This window comes from Lactuca serriola, chromosome 3, assembly GCF_051521515.1.
Source record: "Lactuca serriola cultivar US96UC23 chromosome 3, Lser_US96UC23_V15, whole genome shotgun sequence".
Taxonomy (NCBI): domain Eukaryota; kingdom Viridiplantae; phylum Streptophyta; class Magnoliopsida; order Asterales; family Asteraceae; genus Lactuca; species Lactuca serriola.
Window position 1 is genome coordinate 110,859,908 of NC_136410.1, and position 24,204 is coordinate 110,884,111.

Genomic DNA, 24,204 nt, shown 5'->3' on the forward strand with positions numbered 1-24,204 from the left:
AGGGAGCAAAACATCCTAAATTGGCTCCGATTTTTGCAAAAATTGGAACCCTACTTTTCCAAAATTAGTCCTAAATGTGTTCAAACTAAGAAATAGATGTTCTTTAATACCCTAATAACTATCAAGAGTAAGCAAATCACAAGAAAATCATACCTTTTGGGGACAAGGAACACGAAATTGATGGAGAGGACAAAGAGTTTTCATGGAGGCTGGCACGACTAGAGAGATAGGGTGGTGTAAAAAGTAAAAATGTTTTAACCTAAGTTCAAAAGCCCTTTAATTAAAGCAGTTACATTTGTCGCCACGACGTGGTAGAATACAACACGTCGTGGTGTCGAGGTTTTTTTCATAGTAAAATCGTGAAAAAGAAATCACCACCTCGTGGTGGGCAAAAAAAAATTTGTTTAACAAAATCTCTTAAAAATACACATCCCACACTCGTTTTATGCCACACCCTATGACGTATTCATAGACACACCAAAATAATGAGATAATAAAGACCTAGATAAACTAAAAGTAAAAAAAAACAAATAAAAGTAAAGAAAAGAAAATGCAAACTCAAAACCACAGGTTGCCTCCTGCAAGTGCTTCTTTTGAAAGAGTCATGAGCCAGACTCCTTTCCAAGCTACATTGTTTCCGCTCGTGTGAACTTGACGATTTCACCCTCCCTTTCTTCACTTGGCATTCCGTCCTCGTAATGCTTCACTCGATGCCCATTAACCTTGAAAGGGATCCTGTCTCTTGAAATAAGCTCGATAGCTCCATGTGGGAAGACTTGTTTGACAACAAATGGCCCGCCCCACCTTGTTTGCGATTTTTCAGGAAACAGCTTCAACCATGAGTTGAAAAGTAGCACTCTTTGTCCTTCATGGAACTCTTTATTACCTTTAAGCCTCATATCATGCCATTTCTTAGTTTTGTCTTTATAAATCAAAGAACTTGTGTAGGCTTCGTTTCTATGTTCTTCGAGAGCATTCATTTGTATCAACCGGTTGGCACGCAGTTCATCTAACTCAAAATTACATATCTTCAAAGCACAAAATGCTTTATGCTCTATATCGACTGGCAAGTGGCAACTCTTCCCATAAACCAACCTATATGGTGTATTACCAATAGGCGTTTTAAAAGCGGCTCTAAACGCCCATAGTGCATCATAATGCTTATCCGACCATTCCTTTCTATTACTTCCAACCGATCTTTCTAATATTCTCTTCAATGCTCGATTTGTAACTTCAGTTTGGCCGCTTGTTTGAGGATGATATGATGTTGAAAACCTATGGTGAACACCATATTTTTGCAACACCTTAGCTAACTGATCATTTGCGAAGTGGGAGCCTCGATCACTAATTAGAGCCTTTGGAACTCCAAATCTTGAAAATAACCTTTTGAGGAAACGTACTACTACACGAGCATCATTTGTGGGTAATGCTTGTGCCTTTGCCCATTTGGATACGTAATCGACTGCTACCAATATGTATTTATTCCCCTTTGAGATTGGGAAAGGTCCCATGAAGTCGATTCCCCAAATATCAAATATTTCAAAAACTTGAATGCTATTTTGGGGCATCTCATTTCGTGATGAAATATTTCCCGACCTTTGGCATGAATCACATTCTTTGACAAATTTTGTAGCATCTTTAAATATAGTCGGCCAATAAAAACCCGAATCAAAAACCTTTTTTGCCGTATATTGCGCTCCATGATGTCCTCCGGTGGGCCCCCTATGACAGTGCTTCAAGATGTCACGACTTTCCTTCCCGAATACACATCTTCTTATCATACCATCATCATAGATGTGAAAGAGGTATGGGTCATCCCAAAAGTAATACTTAATTTCTGAAAAGAATTTCTTCTTTTGTTGGCGGGTCAAGTCGTTTGGAATGTATTCACTTGCTAAATAGTTAGCTATATCCGCAAACCATGGAATCTCTCCCGCTATAACCAATAAATATTCTTCGGGAAACTCGTCTCCAATCTTGTTTTCTTCTAACTCCTCCAAGTGCGGGTTTTGCGGTCTTGATAGATGATCGGCAGCCACGTTCTTCATCCCCTTTTTATCTCGTATTTCGATGTCAAATTCTTGTAGCAGCAATACCTAACGAATCAACCTTGGCTTAGCATCTTGTTTGGCAAAAAGATACTTAAGGGCATAATGGTCGGTAAAAACTATGGTTTTAGACAAAACCAAATAAGAGCAAAATTTATCAAATGCAAAAACCACTTCTAGTAGCTCCTTTTATGTAGTAGTGTAGTTCTCTTGTGTTGGTTCAAGGTCTTACTTGCATAGTAGATAGGCTAAAAATGCTTGTCCATTCTTTGTCCCAAGACAGCTCCCACCACGAAGTCACTGGCATCACACATAAGCTCAAAAAGAAGACTCCAATCTGGAGCTATCATAATAGGTGTAGTGGTCAATCTTTCCTTCAACAAATGAAATGCATCTAGACACTCTTTAGAAAAGTTGAAATGGGCATCCTTCAAGAGAAGTTGAGTCAAGGGCCTTGTGATCTTGGAAAAGTCTTTAATAAAACGCCTATAAAATCCCGCATGTCCTAAAAAGCTTCTTACCCCCTTGACATTTGTTGGAGGTGGTAATTTGGCTATGGTATCAACCTTCTCTCTATCCACCTCTATCCCCATCCTTGAGACCTTATGACCTAACACAATGCCTTCCTTCACCATAAAATGACACCTCTCCCAATTGAGAACAAGGTTGGTCTTCTCACATCTTGCTAGCATAAGATCCAAGTTGGACAAACAGTCTTCAAAAGAGGACCCGAAAACCGAGAAGTCATCCATGAAAACCTCCATAAACTTTTCGATCATATCATGAAATATAGCCATCATGCATCTTTGGAAAGTGGTTGGTTCATTGCATAACCCAAAAGGCATGCGTCTATATGCAAATGTTCCACTTGGGCATGTAAAAGTGGATTTCTCTTGATCTTGTGGGTCAATCGGAATTTGAAAGTACCCTGAGAAACCATCAAGGAAACAATAATAAAGATGCCCGAACAACCTCTCTAGCATTTGATTGATGAATGGAAGCGGAAAATGATCTTTGCATGTTGCATCATTAAGTCTTCGATAGTCAATACAAACGTGCCACCCGGTAACTGTCCTTGTTGGGATCAACTCGTTAGCTTCATTGGTTACCACTGTCATTCCTCCTTTCTTTGGCACAACATGAACTAGACTTACCCATGTGCTATCAGATATTCGGTAAATGCTACCAGCATCTAATAGTTTCACCACCTCATTTTTTACTACTTCTTTCATGTTTGGGTTGAGTCTTCTTTGCCGTTGTACTATTGGTTTAGCTCCTTCTTCTAAATTGATCTTATGAGAACAATAGGCTGGACTAATCCCCTTGATATCTGTGATCTTACATGCAATGGCACCTTTTCTCTTATTTAGAACTTTAACTAAGCTTTCTTTCTCGTGTTTCGCCAAGTCGGAAGCAATGATTACTGTTTTTTGTTGTTCTCCTTCTAAGAATGCATACTCCAGGTGTTCGGGAAGGGCTTTCAGCTCGAGTTTGGGGGTTGTGTCAGCTACCACGACATGATGATCCTACCACGTCGTGGTGTCATTTTAATTCCAGATCGAGAAAAAAAACTTTGACACGTCGTGGCACTATGACCACGTCGTGTTGTGTCTTCTGTCTCTTGCATTGCTTCATTGTACTCCCCTTCTTCCAATAACTTCTCCAAATCTTTAAGGTCGAATTCAGGATCAAAATATCCTTCATCAAGCACCATAAATCCCTTATTTTCTTTTTCTTTCCAACCCACTAATTCTTTTTCCAATATTTCATCCAACACATCAACAAAAAAACGTCGTATCATCACTCATCCTTGAATGTTTGATTGCCTGATTAACTCCAAAAGTCACCGCTTCCTCTCCAACACGTAATGTAAGCTTGGATTCCCTTATATCAACTAAAGCTCGGGCAGTGCTCAAAAATGGTCTTCCAAGAATGATCGGGATTTGCTCATCCTCCTACATATCCAACATAATAAAATCCATGGGGAAAACAAACTTGTCTACTTTCAATAGTAGGTCTTTACAAACACCCCTTAGGAAGGTCATGGTCTTATTGGCTAGATGGATAACCATGCGGACCGGTCTCGGTTCGGGAAGATCAAGCTTTTTGAAGAATGAGTATGGCATCAAGTTGACACTTGCTCCAGAGTCGGCTAGAGCATGACTTGTTGCTAGATTCCCGAATTGGCACGGTAAAGTTGTGCTCCCTGGATCCCCCATCTTCTTTGGTAGCATGTTTAGAATAGCAACAGAGCAAGTTTCATTTAGTACAACTTTTGATAATCCTTCCATTTTCTTGCGATTTGTCAATAGGTCTTTCAAAAACTTGGCATACTTGGGCATTTCAACTAAAGCCTTAAAAAATGGAATGTTGATTTCAAGAGATTTTATGTGATCTAAGAATTTCTGGTAATCTTCAGCATGCTTCTCTTGGATTGCTCTGCTTGGTAAAGGAAGTGGTGGGCGATATGTCTTCGCCGGCTCGGTATTTTTCTCCTCAGAGTCTTGCCACGTCGTGGTGATTGCCCATACTTGTTATCTTTATTTTCTTATTGTCCTTCCTGTTCTGCTTCAGGTTTGTTTCTTTCAATAGGGGCTAAGTGAGTGATAATTTTCCCACTTCTAGTGGTGATGGCTTGGATGTGTGCCCCTCTTGGGTTTTGTTCGGTATTTCCCGGAAGTCCTCCTGGTGCTCTTTCATTGAATTGTGTAGCTAGTTGCCCAAGTTGTTTCTCTATATTTAGGATCAAAGCTTGCTGATTTCTCAAGAGTGCTTGCTGGTTTTTCATCATCTGTTTCTGTTCCTTCATCATAAGTTGTTGGTCTTTGATTGTTAATTGTTTCTCTTTAATTGCTGCTTCCGTTACCTCATGCCTTTGTTCAGATACTGCTGCAAAGCGAGTGAGCATACTCTCAAAATCAGATTTCTTCTCAACCGTTGGTTCTTCTCTTTGATAAATGCCCCTCCCTCTTTGTTCATACTTTTCTTCCTTGGCCTTTTTATACTCATCATAGGGCAACCACTTCTTCTTAGGCTTTCTCCAGTCTTCATCTAGACGATCCCCACTTGAGTAGCAAGCTTGGACCTTCTGGTTTCCATTTTCATCTAGGTCACATTCCTTGGTTAAATGCGGCCCATTGCAGTTTTCACACCCAACCTGAAGAGCATGGATTGTTTGGTCCATTTTAGTCATTCTTCTATCCATGCTTTGCAACATTGCCATTACCGCTGACATATCCTCCGAAGCAGCATTTGCCGAACCCCTGGTCACATCATTCCATGGATTATGGTATTCTCTAGAGTGTTTAGAGAATTCTTCGATGAGTTGCTTAATTTCCGCCGGATTTTTCTTAGTAAGAGGGCCTTGATAGTCAAGAAGTCGGCGGGTGGTGACATTCACCCTATCATAAAAGATCGAGACCTCTCGCTGCACATTTAGGTCATTTTGGGGGCAATTCCTTATTAGACCTTTATAACATTCCCAAGCTTCATATAATGATTCTCTCAATTGTTGTTGAAAGTTGGCGATGGCCTTTTTGAGCTTAGCTACCTTGGATGGTGGGCAAAATTGTTCCAAAAATAGTTCACGCATTCGTGCCCATGTTGTTACCGCGCCTGGTGGTAATGCCTTCAGTTAATCTTTTGCGGCTCCCTTAAAAGTGACAGGGAGAAGTCGTAACAATACAGTTTCTCTTGGCACATTTGGGATGTTAAAGTAGTCGGCAATCTCGTTCACTTCATCGAGATGCTTGTAAGCATCTTCATGATCCTTTCCGGTGAAAGGAACCTCCTTTAGTGCGGTAAGTATATGCCCCTTGAGTTCAAAAGTTGCAGTGGCGGGAATGGTGGGTTGCACGAGGCCCAGTCTGGTGTCGTCTCGAACTCTCTTCTTGTATGCCTCCATTGAGAGGTCCGCAATGTTGGCCATGGTGTTGTCAGGTTCTTCGTGATCACTTCCTTCAAAATTAGTAAAACCTTCCTCCTTCTCGGTCTCGTACTCAGTGTCGTCTTTTGTGTTGTTGGACTCCCACGTCTTCTTTCCTTTCTTTTTACCAAAAACTGAATTCAGACTCTTTAAAGGGGACTTATTCGGAGTATCTTTGTCGGTCTTGTCCTTGTTCTTTCGATGAACGGATTCCGGGTCTTCGAGTGGTGGAATCAATGATGAATTTGATCCACAGGTCATAAACTGTCTGCAAATAAACAAAGAAAACACGAGAAAGGAAAAAAAACGAAAAATAGAATTCTTACAGTAGCTATACCACGTCGTGGTATAAATCACCACGTCGTGGTGAACCTAATTTACGAAAATACTTAAAATTAAAACTAAACTTTAACAGAAAATAGTCCTAACAATAGCAATATAAAGTAATTAAAACTGAGCCGTTCCCCGGCAATGGCGCCAAAAACTTGATGTGTATTTTAATATGCTTATATTTTATTCAAGTTAATTTTATAAAAATAATTTACTTAACTAGACTATTAAACACACTAGCTAGTGTACCTAATCGTGCAATAGTATAGCTATGGTAAGAACGAGTGTCGATCTCAAGGAACGGTGTTTCAATTAAATTTATTTTACTATTAGCTAATTACTAAGTAAATTAGAAAGGTTTTGTTTTCCTAGTTTTGCAAGACTAGATACTTAAATTACGAAATTACTCAAAATTCACTTAATTAAACTAACACTAAGCTAAGCAAGCAAACAAGTATGAATTAATCAAGGTGAGAAAGAGACTTTCGTTTACTTCGGGTTTGTTGTTATTATGGTTGTTTCATAGAAGTGTAATGGACTTAGTTTCTTTGGCTATGGATTCCTGAGATGACCAAATTGGTATTCACCAATTTAATCCTTTAGCAAACTAGCTTATTTATTCGGTGATCAAGCGGACAAACTTACAAGTTCACTAGTGTACAGTTCGAGTTGCTTAGAATTATAATTAATTGACCAATTGATTTTATTGATTCAATTCTATATATGATTTTTCGTCATATATTGGCTCCTATACTTTTTTACCCACTTTTCTACTTACCCCTAGGTTTTAATCAAAACTCTAGTCCTACGATTTTGCAAGTCACAAGATCATAAGATTCAAAATCAATTAAGAAAAATAGTCATTCTATCCTAATCAAATTCAACAATAAGCAGATTGAAAGGGGTTATCAAAAATACTTGAGGTTCTTTAATAAGAAAAAGTCAACAAATAACCAAATCACTAAATCCTAACTATGAAATCAACCATATTTAGTCAACTCATCCTAGCCAAACGAAAGTCATGAGTGTTTAGCTCATGATTTCAGCAAACAAAATCATAAAATCGAGATTCAAAAGTAAAGACATCGTTATTCCTAATGAAAAATCGAAAAGTAGAGTTTAGTTGCCTTCGATTTCCTTCGCCTAATGATTGTAATTGAGTTCCTCGCTTCCAATGCTTAAGTCCAGTGCCTTTGCCTTATAAAACTTCGAATTCTCCAGAGCCAAAAGTCCCCATTCTGAGGTTTATGTAAGATATTTATACTTCTCCCGAAAGTAGGGCACAACGTCGTGGTAGGTACACCACGCCGTGGTGATTGTGTTTATCCCGTATTCTACACGTCATCAAATCTGATCGGGAATCTTTATGACACCACGTCGTGGCAGATATTACCACGATGTTTTGGGCATATTTTTCTTCATTTTAGAGCTTTAGTCCAAACTTTCAACTCCAAGCTTCTTTAATCCAGCTTCCAGCTTCCTTTTTGCTTAAACAAGTCTTTTAATACCTGCAACATGATTCATAGCAAATTAAGTATCTTTTGTTCTATTAAGGGCATAAAAGTAATTATTTCCTGGATATATTGTATAAATATGTGTATAAATATGCACATATCACTAGTCAGTTCCTATGATCCACAATCCTCAAACCTAACCATTTCAGACCCCCTCATTGTTGTTGTTCCTGATATTCCTCCGATTCAATCCTCGTCTCCAACCGTTCTTGCTCTTACAATGTCTAACTATCAATCTATGGGTAATTTTAACCCGGAGGAAATGGACTCCGAACTACGTTTCCAACAAGAGGTTGCCCTACTTTCGATGAAATACAATCGTCCTTTCAACAAGCCTCACAGCAATCGTATCTAAACTTCTCACCAAAACAACTGCTTCCAAGCTTCTCACCAAAATAATCATCAACCATTCAACAAACCTTTCGAAAACCCACCAGCGTACAAGCCTAACCTTCTTACTCCGAATCACACCTCAGAACCTCCACAGATTCCGAAGTCTGAAAAAGCCAAGATCGATGTCACAAATGTGGTCATGCAAACCACTTTGCCAAAGACTGCTTAGCCGAGGTCCCACGGAAACCGAAGATCCTGGACTCTACTTGCTATGCACATCAATCTCAATAAATGGCATAAAGTGAAAAGGATTTTGTTAGAACTATATCAAAGGATGTGGAAGGGTATTGGTGTCACAACTGGCATTTTAGCCAGGAAATTTTGTGATCTTGTAAATGTCATCTATGATAATCCTCGTAATCCAAACTTGATAATATGCAATATGTTCATTTTAATGACAACAAACTGAATCAAGGTTCACCAGTAAAATTCAAAACCTAATACAAAGCACTTCAAATGGTCAGATATGAGTTGAAAACCCTAAAAATCCCAGTTTGAGTTTATTCTAGGCTAGGATTTTCTTATTGTGCCTAATGGGCCAATAAGCATTCAATTCGACTATTTTTGGCTTAGAAACCCTATTTTGATTCTAAATGGACCCAATTCATAAATCTATAACATTTTGGACCATTTGGGCCTAGAATGATTCATTCTAACCCTAATGGGCCTTATTGGGTCATAAATGAATTAATTAGCCCTAATGCGCCATAAACCCATTCCTTTATACCATATTGGGCCGTGAATCCTCCTAAGGGCCCAATGGGCTGAAAATTATTTTTGTGCTTCATAAATTTTAACAAGTCAAGAGAAGGCCCAAATTTCTTCATCCACTTTCCTCCTAGCCCAAATCTTGGCTCATGTAAAAAAAAGAAAAAAAAAGAGGATTAACTTGAATTAGACACACCATTATTGCATGATGGACTTCCATGCAATTTAACCACTAAATAATCCATACATCTCATGCATCTAGGTATCCATCACATCCTAACCCCTCTCTCCCCTTTCTTCTTCTACTCACGGCCAAGAGCAAGAAACACACACACACGCATCTTCAAAATTTCCTTCAAACTCTCTCAAGCACTCAAAAACATCCCCTCCCCTCCATCAAAAATTTCAATATTTCTAAGTGCTTCATGAGGATCCTTCATAAAAATCATCAATCCTTGGTAAGTCACTCCACCTCTAAGTTATACAACTTCATTCTTCTGTTAGATCACTCCTCCTAAACATTTGCTTGTGATCACACTCTTAGAAACCTCATAAACTCGAGATCTACTCATGGAAGCTTGCTAGGATCATAAACTCACTCCATTCTTCTTCAAAACGGAGATCATCAACCCATTGTGAGTTCATACCCCCTTGTTTTCGGTTTTTACATGTTTTTGGGGGAGAATACATGTGAAATTTGTAGATCTATGTGTTTTATGCATGTTATGTGTGATTTTCTTAGCTTATGTTGTGTTTGTGTGATAAAACTCGATGGATCAATATGGACCATTTTTGACAAGTAAACCAAAGATTGGGATAATTTTTGTTGCTCACGGTTTTGTGAGGATCAAAAGGGTCACATTTGTATAGAAATGAGTTTTTATAACAACTATACATTAAAATGGACCAAAAGTGTAATATTTTGCATATTGGGTCTCTTTTTGGGCCTTACGGTTTTTTGGGCCCAAGTTGCAAAAATATCAAATATTAGGCATTAAAATGTTATTTAATCAAAAATTGAGTTAAAAATGAAAATAAACGAAAATAAGGGTTGAAAATGACTTATTTCAAAATTGGGGCAAAAATGTTAATTTTATAAAAATTTGGCCGAAAATGTCATTTTACTTCAAATAAGGGCTGAAAATGTCAATATATGTATATTTGGGCCAAACCTGTCAAATACTAAACATTTCCGGCAAAAATGTAAATTTTTATAAAATAATGTTCTAAAATGTTATTTTAATTAAAAGAGACCAAAAATGACATTTTATATAAGAAAATAAGCTTTTAAATTTTCCACTTAGTTCTTAAGGGACCTAGAGTGAAATTTTTACTAAACACGAGCGCAGATTATAGAATTTTGACGTAAAGAACGAAAAATATCGTTATAACAAAACACATGATTTTTATAACATTATGAATAAATGTTTCGACGAAATGAACTATACTATAACAAACAAACGAAATACAACAGTAAGACTATTGCGCCTAGTGCTCACTATACATGCTTATTGGGCCTTCATGATGCATTTGCATGTTTATTGGACTCAATATATTTATTACATGTCTATTGGGCCTTAGTGACCCAATTACATGCTTAATGGGCCTAAATTAGCCTTTACTTGTTATTGGGCCTTACTGGCCCATGTACATGCTAATTTAGCCTGAAATAATTCATCATATGCTTAATAGGCTTTAACGTGTCCATCTGCATACTCAACAAGCCTGGAAATAACTTACATGTCTAATGGGCCACATTTGTCTTTTCTTTTATGTTTGTTGGGCTTTACTCTTTTATATTCATGTATCATCTGGTGTTCGAAATTCTAAATACATACAACGTGATACATATTCATGTGACAATAATTGGGATCTAGTGAGACTTCTTGGTTGACACCGTTGAGTGTATAGTCGTAGCCTGTAGTTATAATCAGAGTCTCCTGGAGGGAGAGCGAGAGTTTGTGTATAGATTTATACGGGGTAACAGCCCCACACACCTGAGTTGTTCGCTACAGTTAAACAAGGCCAATCTAGGGTGACAAAACCTTGATCAAACCCGACGTTTGGAAAAAAATGCCAAGACAAGCGAATTAGTTACTATTATGCATGGTTATAACGACTCACATTGAGATCTTTTACCAGCACAATACTATGGAAATTCAAAACTCGTAAATCATATTGATAGAAAACAAATTCACATGATAATACAAGAACCACAATATTTTTATAAATCATAAAATATCGTATTTTCTGGGGAAAATACTATTATTTAACTTTGACATACAACAGATATAATACAAGGAAATATTGGACCGTTTACTTATACATGTTTTTACTATGAAATTCACACATGCATTTATACTCAATTTTTACGCATCGTTTTTAGACTTTTTACAGAAAATATCAGATTTTTTGGGTTTTACAAATAATACAAACACTTTCATTCAAACATGCTTATGAACTCACCAACATTATATATGTTGACCATTTTCAAAATAACTTGTATTCTCAGGTAATCGATAAGCTGAAGAATCATCAAGTGTAATTTGGAATTTCTTTTATGCAAAAGTCAATCATCGAACAATTTATGTTTGGGATTATGTAATATAAAACAATGTACTTGATGTGAACAATACCAGTTGTACAATGTAATGTTTGGTGATGATTTTGTTATGTTTCATGTATAATCACTGTGATGATATTTCAGTTTATAGTCACACTAGCCCCCAGACGTTTCTGCTGTCTAGTTCGGGGGTGTGATAAATTGGTATCAGAGCATTATTTATAGTGAACTGGCATATCTAACCATACTTAATATGCAAGTATAAATACAATGGGACTAAAACACTCTGAATAAAATGCATACTTTGAAAAGATAACACTAAAAGTCTCTAGAGGAAATGGAACACCGCGAGTAGACCCAGGCAGTTATGTAGTCATATTGGGGATAAATGTAGCATGATCAACTATATTTATTCACCATATGACCAACATGTGTTGGGGGTAATCATGGCGGGAAATTGACCTAGAAACTTACCCCATATCCAAAACTTTTCAGGAATTCAAACATAAATAATTAAAATACTATAGGAGTATTTTAAAAATACTATATGCATACGTGATTTCTTTTACAATGTCTTACACCCCTTTAAACACTTCTCACTCCCAGTTCCTCACCCAGCCGCCATGGACGAAGCACAACAAGGCATTCTTTTCTACTAGAATCTAGTGGCCCACGGAGTAGTTGAGGAAGACCCCGTGGTGGAGGCGGCCCCGGTGTCGGGCCCGAAGAATACATGGAGACAGATTATGAGTTTTGGGAATACGATGAGATCACAGAGGAGAATGGAGAAACGAATGAAGAGCCTAGCAAACTTCCTACTTCTAAGACAGTACAGGGCCACTCCATAGCACCACAGGATCTCGTAGATAGGACTCGCTCCCTAGAAGAGGAGGTTGCCACTCTTTGGCAACAACTTCTATCGATAGAGACCCGAGCGGCCTAGGCCTAACACGAGAGAGACGAAGTGATCAGACAGATGACCGAAATGGCTAATCTAGTCGCATGACATTTCGGCATGTGATGTTGTTGGTAGATCCACCCCGCCACGACTAGCACCTATTCATGTGCTCCAGTTACGATTTCCTTCTTTATGTTTTGCTCTATGTACTATCGACCATATGTTTAAGTGATTACACTACTTATAGGTTCGTCATGCTGCCGGATTGTATGTTTCCCCATGTACTGTATGCCTTTTGGCTAATTTTCATGTATTAAAAACAATTATTATTCATGAGAATGCTCTATGTTTTATTATGATGTTGTTATCTGCTGTGTGTTTTATTTTCTTGTTTTATGTTAATACATGGAATCATTTAGATGCACACACAATTCGCCGAGTCTATGGAACTCTAAACTCGGAATACGATAAGTACTCAACGTCTTTCCGTTCTTTGACAGAAAGATGCCTCAAAGACCCAACCGTGGAAACAACGCAACGCCGACCCCAACTGAAATAAACTCAGTTGCATTCCAAGCAGCAGTGTCTGCTACGGTCATTGCAGCACTCATGCAGATTCGCAACAGAAACAACGGGGAAGGAAACAGACAGGGAACCGGAAGCACAAATCAAGGAGCAAACTGAGGAACCGTAAGAACTTGCACTTACAAGGGTTTCACCAACACCAAGCCTCGAACCTTTAATGAAACAAGAGGCATAATAGCCCTGAAGCAATGGATTGAGAAGGTGGAATCAATTTTTGAAATTCACGGGTGTTCGGATGGGTGCAAGGTCAAGTTTGCGCCCTGCACATTCATTGATCAAGCTTTCTCCTGGTGGAATGGCGACGTAGAGGCCATGACAATCCTGGTGGCAAACGCAATGCAATGGGAAGAATGTAAGGAGATGTTGTTAGCTGAATACTGTTCAAGAGGCGAAATTCAGAAGATGGAACAAGAGTTGTGGAACCTCACGGTTCAAAACTCCAATATAGACGCATACATATCCAGATTTAGTGAGCTATCTCTCCTGTGTCCCGGAATGATCACCTCTGAAGGGAAAAAGATTGAGAGGTTTATCTGGAGATTAACCACACCTATCCAAGGGAATGTCATTGTGGCAAACCTTGAGACGTATGATAGTGTAAAGAGGCTGGCCAAAAAATTGTATGATTAATGTAACAGAAAGGATGCCAAAACAGGAGAAGCAGAAGTTAAGAAAGAAGGTGAGAACAAGAAATGGAAAAAACAAGGGGAAGGGAAAGCAAAACCCTGAATCATCAAAGAAACAACAAACTATGACTATCCATACTACAAATCAAGCTACCACCGCACCACATGCTCCAGCCTCATCCACACAAACTAAACCGAAGTAGTACTCAGGAAATCTCCCTAAATGTAAGAAATGCAACTTCCATCATCATAGGGAATGCCAAGAAATGATTTGCACAAGGTGCAACCGGAAAGGTCATACAACAAAGTACTGTAGGGCTCAACTTCAATAGAACCAGAAGCCAAACAACAACAACAACAACAACAACAACAAAAACCGCAACAACAAAAATAACAACAACGCCAATGTTGGGGCCAGTCATGCGTATTACGGATGTGGGAGAACCGGGCATTTCATGCGCAATTTCCCTAATGTTAACAATCAAGGAGTTAGAGGACCGAGAAGAGTTTACACTTTGGGACAAGGTGAAGTAGTCCAGGACCCTGCAGTTGTCACCTAATACGTTCCTTCTTAACAACACATATGCATGCATCTTATTCGATGGTGGGGTAGAACGAAGTTTTGTGAGTAACAAGTTGAAACATTTACTAAATCAACGACCCCAGAAGCTCAATGAAACCTTCACGGTGGAAATGGCTAATGGGAAGACTGAATCAACTAAATATATCTAGATAGGATGCATGTTAACACTAAAAAACCACTCTTTCCAAATAGATTTGATGCTTGTATATATTAGGATTTTTGATGTGATAATTGGCATGGATTGGTTAAGCCCCCATCATGCTGATATTATGTGTCACGAGAAGGCCATTTACCTTCATCTTCCCAATCACGAAAACCTAATAATCTACGGAGATAAACCAGACACAAATCTGTTGGGTTTTGAGCATTCTAACACTCCTATGGTGTACATGCAACCCTATAAACCTTGGATCTATGTTTTCTCTATTATACATGCAAATAAGAACTTTCTAAGGCTTTAATCCTAACTAGCATATTATGAAGTTCTTATACTACAAAGTACTAGTTAGATGACATACCTTATGATGTAGCATGATGTCTTCAAGCTTTAAGAGCTTAGCCCCAATAGTGTGGAAGCCTCAAATGGAATCACAAATCACCAAAACACCTTGGAAGACTTTAGAGAATATGGATACTTGGTTCTCTCTAGTGAAATTGGCTAGCCCTTCTTAGTGTACCACACTAGTGCCAATTTCACCAACCAAGGACATCTTTATATACTGTGGAGGATTAGGGTTAAACCCTAATACCCATGACCTTTCCTTTCCTAGGATCCATGGGTTAAACACTCCATGGATTATCCATGAAAGCTTAGCCCAACCTAAATGAACTTGGCCCATTCCATATGTATAAGAGTCCATATTTAATTAGTTCCTTTTGATCACTTAATTAATTCTAAATTAATTCTTGATCAATACTAATTAAATAATATGATTCCATATTAATATATTAGAACTTATAATATATTAATATTAATCATAAACATACTATTCTCAAAAGATTATCCATATAAATTGTGTCGGTGAAGTGCAACCCAAATGGACCATGCCAGGTCGGGTCAAGTACATACCAAATATAGTTATGGACTTAGACATTAATCCAATAGTCTCCCACTTGGATAAGTCTAAAACTATTATTGCGTATGACTTCAAACCTGACTGGCAATCGTAGCTCTTAAAGCCGCTGTCGAACTCTGATCTTGTCAACGAACTTGTCCATTAGATAAGGGATCATATATTCCTCCATTCTAGATATCATATGGACTGAGACATGGATTATAATCATTCTCTCTGTCCATTTGTTGTTTCCCGATTTCTGATTTATGACGACTGACTAATTGAACAAATCAAATCAGTCCTGGCCCGGCCGAGCACTTCCATTTGTCATCATCAAATCCTCGAGGGGCCCACAGATATCGCTTTTATCCCGAAGGTAAAAGGAATGGATAAACTTCGACTCATATGGCTTGTTCTACTACTTGTTGAATCATACACAAAGGCACGTTTTATAGCACCGAGTTACCAAATGCGTTTTCGTGCAATCAATGTACAACCAACTCATAGTAACAACTCATATCTCTAGGTTTGAAGAATATAAGATATTATTGACTCATGATCACTCGTGATAAAATCCATGAAGTGATTCCAATGAGCGCGGGTTGAATCTAATACTCAGATCTTATGAGCACTCATGAGTGTTGTAGCCCTTTGTCCGACACCTTAGACCTCTACAAACCAACCCATGACAATCTTAATTCATATCTACTTCCAACATATGACCGACTGTGGATGGTTTGAATAACCTAGTCATTCCGGAAGAATAACCTAGTTTATTCGGGAAGTCAAAACATGCAAAATGAAACACAAGAATAATTGAATCCAATATGGTATCAAAACCTATGAACATAAATAAAACACCTTTTATTTATCACCATATGATTACACATTATTCATTGTATATTGTTTCAGCTATCAACTTTATTCTTGAATTTAAAACAATAGTTGTCCCATGCTCCAAGCATGTACACTATGTTTTCTAAACACTAGTCATGCCATACACCAAGTATGCATACTATGTTTGTCTATGATCTTTACTTTGTGAACTAGATCCATTGAACATAACTTCAATGATTCTCTTTTCACACTCCCAAATCCTTACTGCAAATGCAAGAATTTCAAATTCATGCCATTTACTGAAATCTGTTAGATTTTAAACTTATATGCATTGATCTTCTTGTAATGATTATGTACAAAATCAGAAAGACTTGACAACAATCATTACAGAGTATTCCAAAGGAGATCAGCTCCTTGGAAACATCCTTCTTGCATTAAGTTTCCTAATCTTAAACAGATTGAAAATTCTAACTTTGAAACATTTCCAGATTCCATTTTGACTATCACTTCTGAACAAGAGTTGCCTCCTTACAGACTATGGCAATATGGTTCTTCCAGAATTATCACTATACTTCCAACTGTCCTTGAGCAACCAATCTTTGGTAAACCTTAGATTGTCCTCGACAATTGTTTAATCCTTTTAGTCATATCCAGTTCTAAACCTTTTCCCTTCTTAATGCCCTAGGCATTTGGAAAATTTTAGAAAGGATGAATATAGCATATGTAATCGATCTTATAGCCAAAGCATATGGGAATCGATTCATGATGTCTCACATAAAGATTAAACCAGTCTTTTGCTATAACATTTCCATTTCAATTTGCCAAGTTCTCATAATTCAGATTATGAAAAGGGATGCCGTAATCATAATCGAATTTTAGAACGCAAATAATGGACCCATATACAAAATTTCCTTATGTTGAGCCATTCCAACATGAGATTCATATATATCCTTGACTAAATGATTAAAACCTCACGATCTAAGCTTATAGATTTGAGATGAATAATTTCCTCTCCCTTAATTATAGCAAAACAACTCTTTCCCTTAGATAGCTCATAGGTGTGTCTAAACAATTATGAAGAGGGATGCCGTAATCATAATGGTTAGACCTTTTTGCCACTTCTCACAAGTCCAGGTTAGTATGCCGGTAAACCACACACGCTCCACTAACGACTTTGAGAATGCAAATATCACAATTGCTATCTAGCTAAAATCTACTTAGTGAAAGTGTTTCCTCACCATCATTTTCATGAATCGGAGAGAAACCTTATGACACTTAGATTTACTGGTGTATGTGTTCTTATCAATGTGAATTGTCAAAACCATAGTCACAAGACAGGGATAATGACAAATCCAAACTCATATGGATTGAACTCAATCTTAACTTCTTTCCACCTGGCAGCTCAAGGGCCTGCCATTGCTTCCAAGTTGTTGTGCAACACATTGAGAACTCTAAGAAATCATATGCAAAGCCAACTTTAACTGGAATGGGCATAGACTATGTCAACACGATAGGTTACAAACCTCAAGTCGTGTGATAGTGAAGAACTTTAGGTTTTACTCTTGATTAGTTCTTGAGACTTTCAAGACTTTTAAGACTCCCACTGTCCTCTTGACATATAAGACTTTCTTGTCAGTTATTCAAGAGATAGTGTGGATTATAATCAAGACAAACACTTCACACAATTGGCCTTAGTTGGTCTTTGTTTTATCCAAAACATCACAACTTACCAATTTCAAATGTACAAGAGTAGGAACTTTTACTCTTACATTTGACAAGTGTTTTAAACCTTCTTTAAGACATGTCACTCAAGTTACAATCTTGGAGTATGACTCTAAGACTTGTATTGGAACGAAGTATGACTCATGTTCTTGATTTAACCATTTCAACAATTCAAGATCCCTCTTCTTAGTCATAAGAATGCACTAAGATTTCCTTAGAGAACTAATTGTGCTATGGTTTCTTAATCATTAAGATGATCACAAAACTGATACTAAAGTACTCTCCCATCTTTTCAGATTTGAGAAATTTTTATCCTTCTGCCTAATTTGATTCTTCTTATTCGCTCTGTCATACATTGGAACCTTTTTCCAATGTCTCAGAGTTACACTTAAGCTTGTAAGTGTAATCATCTTTACTGAGCTTTTGTAAATTATGACGAATAATCTTATCGATCTTTTGTGGTGGACTTGACCAGTGCACAAGAATGTGTACTCGATCCCTTAGTCCTTTACTTGACTCACACATCCATGTGAACAAGTAATTAGTCTTAATTTTTCAATACTTGAAAGTTCTCATTCATCATGCTATACAGCTTGCATGATTCCAAGTTCCTGTCCAATTGAAACTTGGGTGATGAGAATCTTTCCTTATTTGGTAAATCTAGACATTACCACAAATGAAAGAATCAATTTCATATTTCCACTCTTGCTATTAATGGAATCATATAAGCAACAATTTTTCCTCAAATGCCATTGTAAGGATATTTTAAAATAAATAAAATCAAAAATTTTCTTTTATTTTAAAACTTTGCGGAAAAACTTATCCTTACAATCCATATGAAAACTTGTTGTTATCTATTCCTAAGCAATATCTCATAACTCCTAAGAAGTAGCTCAAGAATCCGATCTTCAAACTACGCGATAGAAATCCATCTACGCGATCAGATTCAGCATATTCTTTCTTTAAGTTTCTTTACTTTTCTTTGATTCTTAAAACATCACCATGTGACCCAGTCACATAATGTATCAAGAATCTCAGAATAGAAACTTAACAGAGTTAGATAGTGGACTTTACCTGAAGTAGAGTCAAACTTATTGACTTTAACATTCTTAGGTAAGTTTGGCAGCTTCGCAACCAATGCCCCTTTCTTTGGCAATATAAACATATGGACCCTTTGATAGAGGTACACGGGACTATCACAAACTTAGCTTTTCTCTTTACCATTTGGTCAATGGAGTTGAATATGGCCGATCCCTTTCCTTTGGGAACAGAATGCTTTTCTGGATTTCCTGTGTCACTATTGTCAATGTCCATCAAGTTTTAAGGAAGTTGATCTTAGCAAATAGATAAGATCATTAAGGGTCTTGTCATAGTCTGTTTCATAGGTGTTCCAAAAGAACTCACTATGTGACTTAGAAAGTAGTTGAACCACCAACTTTCTCAAGACTTTGACACCCAACTCTCCCGGCTTGTCAATATGTGACTACATCTCCAAGATGCGATCACACCTAGACCTTGCCTTTCCAATAGGGCTTGAGTGACCTTAAACCTTTTCAAGAACTTGTGGGTTATGGAGAATAATTGGAGGAGGTGAAAGAAGTATGATTTCCAAGGGACACCATCTTCATTTAGGAAAACTTGTTTCAAGAGATTTGGGAATATCATAAATGTCTAAACCAGACATCTTTTGGGAGATATTCAAGATAGTTGATTTTAAAGTCCTTAATATGACACCCAATATGAAATATTAAGGCTAGGACCCAACAAACTATTTTATAACTTAGAAGAGGTATGCCGTAATCCAAGCTATAAAATATTTGAAGGTAGGTGAATGACGATTCACCAATTTCCACCAAGATAAACGAAATGTATTGTTAAGTTTTAATTGGATTTGAAACTCCTAGATCTTTGAGATTCATTGAACTGTTCAATGGCATGTTTCAATCTCGAGTGTGCCCTTCAGGTTTTGTGACTGAGATGTCGAGGATCACAAAACAAGGTGTGAAGTAACCATGCAAATTACTTGGTACCCTTAAGTGTTTACCCCTCAATCGATGTGCCGGTGAACCACACACGCTCCATCGATACTATGATAAACATTAAGTTACTCTTTGCCTACCTTGTTAAATACGCGTTAGTGTGCCGGTTAACCACACACGCTCCACTAACCGACTTAAACAAAGTGCAAAGTGTAATTTCATGGATTAGCACCTTATTCACATTTTCCTAAGTAACTAAGATTGGGTATTATTAAGAGTTTAGTTACTTAGTATTTATCATTAATACTTTTAATGAAGGGAGAATTATAGTCCTGTCAAACCCGTTCGGCTAACGACCCTCCACCAGTCAAGCAAGCGGTGGGTGAGAGTGGACACCCATTAAGTTGCCATTTTATAGGCAACAACCTTATACCCACCTTATAGACCGGCTTCGTGAATGAGGCGTACTAGCGGTAAGACTGACTTTACTCTTATACATACATATATATATATATATATATATATATATATATATATATATATATTATTAACTTATAATATTATAAAGTATAAGGGTTGAATTTTAACTCTTTAAAATTGTAAGGGCTTAATTGGAATTAAAGTATTCATAAGAGAAAACTTTACAAATTCCAAAACTTGAGGGAAAGTTTTGAAACTATTCAAAACTAATTAATTCCATAACTTATGTGTTTAAAGTAGTTTTAATCCAAAAACTCTTCAAGTTTCATAACTTGAGGACAAGTTATGGAAGACTTTAAACTAATAAAAGAATTAACTTTTTCTTTATTTTATAACTTATGGAATTAATTAAGGTTACACTTTTTTTTTAATTTATTATTTAATGAAGAGACTCTTGGTCCTCCATAACTTGAGGACAAATTATGGAGTCATAACACCTTTTAATTAGAACTAGACTCTTCATTTTTGTAACCTTTGCCAACTTTTATGAGTTTTAAGATTCATAAATGTGACTTATAAGTTACATAAACACATTTTATGAACTTCTTTTAGATTAATTTGGATTAAAACCAACTATCACATAATTTTATTCATTAATCTAAATTCACTCATAAAACAAGGTAACACAAAAAACTTTTGGTGATCCATAACTTATTCTTAAGTTATGGAATCTTTTAAAACATTAACACCAAATTTTGTAACTCCATAAAAACTTTGAATCAAAATTTTTTTTAAAAACCTTTTCATATCCATAACTTATGGAGGTTTCAAAAATAAAACTCTTTAGATCAAACTTTTAAAACTAATAAAATAATCATATCATTTTATCTTTTATTAAATTTGACCTAATTCAACTCATAAAACAAATTATTCAAATTTTACAAATAATTAATTTTTCACAAGAACAAGTAATTATCTGAAAATTTGACAAACTTCATGTTTTTTTCCCTTTTTTTCAACTTGGAAAATAAAATATTTGCATCAATATAACAGAAAACAACCCGTGTCTCTGATACCACTGTTGGGTTTTGAGCATTCTAACACTCCTATGGTGACATGCAACCCTATAAACCTTGGATCTATTTTTTCTCTATTATACATGCAAATAAGAACTTTCCAAGGCTTTAATCCTAACTAGCATATTATGAAGTTCTTATACTACAAAGTACTAGTTAGATGACATACCTTATGATGTAGCTTGATGTCTTCAAGCTTTAAGAGCTTAGCCCCAATAGTGTGGAAGCCTCAAATGGAATCACAAATCACCAAAACACCTTGGAAGACTTTAGAGAATATGGATACTTGGTTCTCTCTAGTGAAATTGGCTAGCCCTTCTTAGTGTACCACACTAGTGCCAATTTCACCAACCAAGGACATATTTATATAGTGTGGAGAATTAGGGTTAAACCCTAATACCCATGACCTTTCATTTCCTAGGATCCATGGGTTAAACACTCCATGGACTATCCATGAAAGCTTAGCCCAACCTAAATGAACTTGGCCCATTCCATATGTATAAGAGTCCATATTTAATTAGTTCCTTTTGATCACTTAATTAACTCTAAATTAATTCTTGATCAATACTAATTAAATAATATGATTCCATATTAATATATTAGAACTTATAATATATTAATATTAATCATAAACATACTATTCTCAAAAGATTATCCATATAAATTGTGTCGGTGAAGTGCAACCCAAATGGACCATGCCAGGTCGGGTCAAGTACATACCAAATATAGTTATGGACATAGACATTAATCCAACAAAATCTTCGCCTTATCTCATGTATCAAGGCACAAATGTGTCTACACAAGAAGAACCACGCATTCATTGCCCACATTGTGGACAAGACCAAAGAAGAAGTAAACATACAAGATATCCAAGTAGCATGCACTTTCCGGCTGTATTTCCTGAAGAACTTCCAGGAATACCCCAAAAAGACAAGTCGAATTTCGAATCGACCTAATACCGGAAGCCATACCAATTGCCAAATCGCCCTATAGGTTGGCTCCCACTGAAATGCAGGAATTATCAAGCCAACTATGCCAACTCCTGGATAAGGATTCATCAGACCAAGCTTCTAGCCGTGGGGAGCTCCAGTTCTTTTCGTTAAAAAGAAAGACAGATCCTTCAGGATGTGCATTGACTATAGGGAACTAAATAATCTCACCATCAAAAACCGGTATCCACTTCCATGAATCGATGATTTATTTGATCAGCTTCAAGGGGCTAATTACTTTTCGAAGATAGATATGAGATCCGATTATCATCAACTCAAAGTCCGAGATTAAGGACATTCCAAAGACTGCTTTCCGAACTCGCTACGGACATTACGAATTTGTCATGATGCCATTCGGTCTAACAAATACCCCGGCCGCATTTATGGACCTCATGAATCGATTTTGCTGCCCGTTCCTTGATAACTTCGTAATTTTTTCCATCGATGATATTCTCGTATACTCATGAAGTGAAGAAGACCATAGTCAACATATCCGACAAATCTCAGGGACCTTGCAAGCTGAGAAGTTGTATGCGAAACTCTCTAAATGTGAGTTTTGGCTCCGCAGTGTAAATTTCTTAGGCCATGTTGTCAGCAGGAAGGAATTCATGTAGATCCTACCAAGGTCAAAGTCATTGAAGGCTCGGGAAATCCCGACAACACAAACAGAAATTCACCAATTCTTGGGTCTTGCAGGCTACTACCAAAGGTTCATTCAGAACTTCTCCAAGATATCCAAACCACTCACCACACTAACACAAAAAGGCGTGGTTTTCAAGTGGACTGAAAGACAAGAAATTGCCTTCCAAACCCTGAAGCAAGCCCTCTGTAGTGCACCAGTACTATCCTTGCCAGAGGGAACCGAAGACTTCATAGCCTACTGCAACACTTCAAATCAGGGTTTAGGTTGTGTTCTTATGCAACGGGGAAATGTAATCGCTTATGCGTCCAGAAAACTGAAGACGCATGAAGTAAATTACACCACTCATGATCTCGAATTGGGAGTTGTGGTCTTCGCATTAAAGATTTGGAGGCACTACCTTTATGGTACAAAGTGCACCATTTTCACCGACCACAAAAGCCTCTAGCACATTCTGAATCAGAAAGAGTTAAACATGAGGCAACTAAGATGGGTTGAGCTGCTAAATGATTACGAATGCGAGATCAAGTACCACCCGGGTAAGGCTAATATGGTAGCCCACGCCCTGAGCCGAAAAGAATACTCTAGTCGTCGCATGAAAACCCTCCCGGTAACCATTCAATCTCACCTAACCTCACAAGTCAAGGAAGCCCAAACGGATGTGTTGAAGTCAGAGAACATCACAAATGAAATGTTGTGTGGAATGGATAAAAGTCTGGAAGCCAAAGAGAGCGGAGTATGCTACTTCATGAATAGAATTTGGGTCCCTAAACATAGGGGATTCAAGGAAGTAGTCATGAATGAAGCTCACAAGACACGATACTCTATTCATACTGGGTCAGATAAGATGTACCTGGATATCAAACAACATTATTGGTGGCCAAATATGAAGTCGGAGATAGCCACTTACGTGGGAAAGTGCCTCACTTGCGCCAAATTTTAAGTGGAATATCAAAAGCCCTCGGGACTATTACAACAGCCAGTGATACCCGAGTGGAAATGGGAGAGGATTACTATGGATTTCGTAACCAAATTACCTAAGGAAACAAACGGATTGTATGCTATATGGGTAATTTTCGATAGGTTGACTAAATCCACTCATTTCCTGTCAATAAAGGAATCTTACAAGATGGAAAGATTTACCTGAATCTACATTAAGGAGACCGTAAGACTCCATGGAGTGCCAGCGTCTATTATCTCGGATCGGGATAGTAGGTTCACTTCAAGATTTTGGCAATCTCTTCAAAAAGCAATGGGAACACAAGTTGATATGAGCACCGCTTACCATGCTCAAATGGATGGACAAAGTGAAT

The 24,204-nt window shown here is 37.3% G+C and overlaps 1 non-coding gene across 1 annotated transcript; it reads left to right on the forward strand.

The window, feature by feature from the left end:
- The first annotated feature begins 5,485 nt into the window (after positions 1 to 5,485).
- LOC145096665 (small nucleolar RNA R71) lies at positions 5,486 to 5,592 on the forward strand. The gene has a single exon (XR_013704037.1). It is a non-coding gene; the product is annotated as a small nucleolar RNA R71 (small nucleolar RNA).
- Positions 5,593 to 24,204: the final 18,612 nt, after the last annotated feature.